The sequence below is a fragment of the Salarias fasciatus genome, chromosome 8 (genome assembly GCF_902148845.1).
Source record: "Salarias fasciatus chromosome 8, fSalaFa1.1, whole genome shotgun sequence".
Taxonomy (NCBI): Eukaryota; Metazoa; Chordata; class Actinopteri; order Blenniiformes; family Blenniidae; genus Salarias; species Salarias fasciatus.
Genome location: NC_043752.1, coordinates 8,968,990 through 8,973,913, shown reverse-complemented (window position 1 = coordinate 8,973,913; position 4,924 = coordinate 8,968,990). Strand labels below are relative to the sequence as shown.

General features: G+C 45.8%; 1 pseudogene; it reads left to right on the top strand.

Moving 5' to 3' along the window:
* Positions 1-2,614: 2,614 nt before the first annotated feature.
* LOC115393000 (E3 ubiquitin/ISG15 ligase TRIM25-like) lies at positions 2,615-3,461 on the top strand (annotated as a pseudogene).
* Positions 3,462-4,924: the final 1,463 nt, after the last annotated feature.

Below are 4,924 nucleotides of genomic sequence, written 5' to 3'. Positions count from 1 at the left end.
GAAGCGGCAGGGATGAGGATCAGCACCTCCAAATCCGAGGCCATGGTCCTTGACCGGAGGAAGGTGGCTTGCCCCCTCCAGGTTGGTGGAGAGACCCTTTTCAAGTGGAGGAGTTCAAGTATCTTGGGATCTTGTTCACGAGTGGGGGACGGATGGAGCGTGAGATTGACAGGCGGATCGGTGCAGCGGCTGCAGTGATGCAGTCGTTGTATCGGTCCGTCGTGGTGAAGAAGGAGCTGAGCCGAAAGGCGAAGCTCTCGATTTACCGGTCAATCTACGTTCCCACCCTCACCTATGGTCATGAGCTTTGGGTCATGACCGAAAGGACAAGATCCCGGATACAAGCGGCCGAAATGAGCTTCCTCCGTAGGGTGGCTGGGCGCTCCCTTAGAGATAGGGTGAGGAGCTCAGTCACCAGGGAGGAGCTCGGAGTAGAGCCGCTACTCCTCCACATCGAGAGGAACCAGCTGAGGTGGCTCGGACATCTGTTTAGGATGCCTCCTGGACGCCTCCCTAGGGAGGTGTTCCGGGCATGTCCCACTGGGAGGAGACCCCGGGGAAGACCCAGGACACGCTGGAGAGACTATGTCTCTCGGCTGGCCTGGGAACGCCTTGGGATCCTCCCAGAGGAGCTGGAGGAAGTGTCTGGGGACAGGGAAGTCTGGGCATCCCTGCTGAGACTGCTGCCCCCGCGACCCGGCCCCGGATAAGCGGTAGAAAATGGATGGATGCATGTTTGCTTTTCAATCCTTTAAAATATTGTTTGATACACACAGACCTGCACAAGCATAGTGCGCTGCGGAAGGATATACCAGGCGCACAGCGGCTGAGTCTATACTTCTACTGCTGTGCTCCGGTATATCCTTCCGCGGAGCACTGTGCATGTGCAGGTTTGTGTGGATCAAAACGTTATTTTAACGGATTGAAAAGATAACACGTCTTTTAAAATGCTTTATAACCATTCGGATTTACTTCACGTGCTAATACGCCGTCCCCTGGACCACTGGAAGGAGTATTTTGTCCACTTTCTCAGTCTGGCTCTGCCTCCTCTTCACCTGTGGTAGTTGAGCTAAGCTAACTACGATGCTAACAGCTGGGAGCCTGCGGCTGGACGAACTGACACAACAAAGGTATTTATGAGCTTATCTAACTCTGTAAATGATAGGGATAGGGCGTGGGTCCAAAATCTTTGGAGTATTCCTTTAAAGAGATTCCCAAAGCCCACGCAGCTGGAGTTTCCATCCGCATTGTTCTTGTTTATTTCCGGGTTTACTTTCTTCTTCTACGTCGCGTAGTGCTGCGATTTATCTGATATAGTGCTGCCCTCTTCAGGCTAAGGGCGTAACTGCGTTTCAGTGGTGTCCCATTTCCAAGTCACATTATATCCCTCAACTCTCATTTTTGAGGGACCCTCAAATTGAGCTTTGAGCTTGAGTGTTGAGATTGAGGCTTAAGATGGGAATTGGAATTGGCCCTTTGTCTCCATCCTGTCCTTCTCCTACCTGACGTCTCTTCTCTTTGATTAAAACCTGCTTCCTGAGAGGTGGGACGTGTTTGGAGTCAAAGTTCAGCTGCCAACACAACCACTGGCTCCAACAGGTGGCGCCGCAGAACCAAAGGGCGAGCAGGAAGTGAACTCCCATCATTCACATGCATCAGAACCAATGATTAACTCATCATGTTAGCAGGAACAAAGCTTCTGCCTCCTTCAGGTTTTTCCAAATATCTAAAAACATAATTCACTTTTAACAACCACATGATGATGATCCTGAGTTTGAACCAAATACAATTAATGAAGGATTAAAAGGCGCAGATTAGCTAGTGAAGGCAAAGAAGAAGAGTTCAAACCAAATTTAGTTCAAGTCTTTGAAAACAAAACCAAACTGAAATAACTATTTGTTTTGTGTAGAAACAAAAACTGTGGACAGCAGATGAAACATGGTTTGTTGTCCGAAAGTAACTGCAGCTTGCCTCACACAAATAAAAACACAGAAAACATTTGTACATAAAAATGTCAAAAGAAGAACAAGAAAAGGTTGACAAATGGTCAAATCTGCTTCCAGACATGTATTTTTATTAGAAGTTGTGATTTGTATCAGTGAAAATTAACTGGTGTTAAAGAAAACGTTTAGAACCCAAATGAAATAAAAGTCTCTCTTCTTCAGAGGGCACAGTATCTCTCAGCTTTTTTAATTCCTGGATTTTACATTTATTTTGGATTCTGTTTTTATTTCTTCTTAAGAGCACTTTTAATACTGGCTGTTATGAAGTTAGAAACCATTACTTTATGAACCTTTTTATCTCTAATTTAAAGATGTTTTGAATGTTGCTTTGATTCAGCAACATGATCAAGGTCACAGGTTGTTCAGTTACAAACCTGAACTTTGTTCTCTGAAAAGTGTGACTCATTACATGAGTCTGGTTAAAATAAAGCAGCTCCACCGGTTCCACAGAGTTCCTCCTCCCCTTCAGATCTCTCTTTGGAGGATGGGTGGAACCAACAGAGGCGAAGAGCAGCAGCTGATTGGCTCCAAGCAAACACATGACGGGCTGATCACTGGTCAGAGCAGTTTTTCTTGTGAAGAAGTGAAAGTCACACAGTCGGAGCCACAGAGAGGAGACATGGCGCAGAAAGGAGTTGAGCTGTACAGACAGAGCTTCTCTTGTTCCATCTGTCTGGATCTCCTGAGGGATCCGGTGGCTATTCCCTGTGGACACAGCTACTGCATGGAGTGTATTCAAAGCTTCTGGGGTGAAGAGGATGAGGAGAAAATCCACAGCTGCCCTCAGTGCAGGCAGACGTTCACAGCCAGGCCTGTCCTGGTGAAAAACACCATGTTAGCAGCTCTGATGGAGGAGCTGAAGAGGAGCGGACTTCAAGCTGCTCCTGCTGATCACTGCTATGCTGGAGCTGAAGATGTGGCCTGTGATGTCTGCACTGGAAGAAAACTCAAAGCTTTCAAGTCCTGTCTGTTCTGTGTGGCCTCTTTCTGTGAGCAGCACCTTCAGCCTCATTATGATTCAGTTGCTTTCAAGAAGCACAAGCTGGTGGATCCCTCCAAGACGCTGCAGGACAACATGTGCTCTCGTCACGATGAGGTGATGAAGATGTTCTGCCGCACCGATCAGCAGTGCATCTGTTTCCTCTGCTCTGTGGACCAACACAAAGGCCACGACACAGTGTCAGCTGCAGCAGAGAGGACGGAGAGGCAGAGGGAGCTGGAGGAGAGTCGACAGATCATCCAGCAGAGGATCCAGGATGCAGAGAAAGACGTGAAGCTGCTGGAACAGGAGGTGAAGAACATCCATGTCTCTGCTGATCAGACAGTGGAGGACTGTGAGAAGACCTTCAGCCAGCTGATCCGTCTCCTCCAGGAAAGAAGCAGAGCTGTTGAGCAGCAGGTCAGATCCCAGCAGCAAACAGAGGTGAGTCGAGTGCGAGAGCTTCAGGAGAAGCTGGAGCAGGAGATCGCTGAGCTGAAGAGGACAGACGGCCAGCTGGAGCAGCTCTCACACACAGAGGATCACACAGAGTTTCTGCTCAGCTTCCCCTCACTGTCAGCTCTCAGTGAGTCCACACACTCATCCAGCTTCTACACTGCTCCTCTCAGATACTTTGAGGATGTGACAGCAGCTGTGTCAGAGGCCCGAGACAAACTCCAGGACATCCTGAGTGAAACATGGACAAACATCTCACTGAGAGTGACTGAAGTGGATGTTTTACTGCCACAACCAGAGACAACGACCAGAGCTGCTTTCTTCAGATACTCATGTGAACTCACACTGGATCCAAACACAGTAAACCCAAGGCTGTTATTATCAGAGGATAACAGGAAAGTGACATTACGGAAGAAACCACGGTTTTATTCTGAACATCCAGACAGATTCACTTCATGTTTTCAGGTTCTGAGTAGAGAGAGTCTGACTGGACGTTGTTACTGGGAGGTGGAGATGAGAGGAGACGTTTGTGTAGCAGTCACATACAAGAATATCAGCAGAAGAGGTTATCCTGAAAGCTGTTTTGGTAATAATGACAAATCATGGAGTTTATATTGTTACAACAACAGATATAGTTTTCATCACAACAATGTTAGAACTCCAGTGTCAGGTCCTCCTTCCTCCAGAGTGGGAGTGTTCCTGGATCACACAGCAGGTATTCTGTCCTTCTACAGCGTCTCTGAGACCATGACTCTCCTCCACAGAGTCCAGACCACATTCACTCAGCCGCTACTCGCTGGAGTCTGGTATCGGGGCTACAATGAAGGAAGTGTAGAGTTGATGAAGCTGAAATAGACTGAGGTCACATCGGGAGCAGTGATTTGGTTCCATCCTGTAATTTGACTCATTTGTAGGATTGTGGTAATTGTTTGAAAACAGCAACATTAATTTTTAGTTATAAAAAGGGAATCACTCGTTAAGAAATGGACGCTGAGTGTTTTCCATTAGTTTCATAAATTTGATCTGTTCATCTTTGGAAACATTCTCCATTCTCTCACATCAATGAGGAAGATCTGATGATCAATAATGAAATGTAATTTTCTGTACAGATTGATCAAATACTGAATAAAACTGATTTAAAAAAGCTTTCTAGACAATGTGTGATTTTTAAGATTACAGTCTACATATTTTTATTGTTTGACATAAACTCATATTAGAAAGATTTAATCTCAAGATTAGATGAAGAGAAGATCAAGCAGAGACTGTAAAACAACTACAAACAAATCTTTGTTTCTTTCATCAAAGTTTATTTGTTGACCAGAATGAAATTGACTGGAAAGAGTCTGAAAATGCTTCAGTGTTGAACAAAATCATGTTTTGTGGTTAAAATTATTTTTTTCATCAGAATCCGAACTCGTGGACATGTCAAATCCAAAGAGCTTTGAAACATTTGTTCAAGGTCATTTCTGTTTTTATTGACACAGCA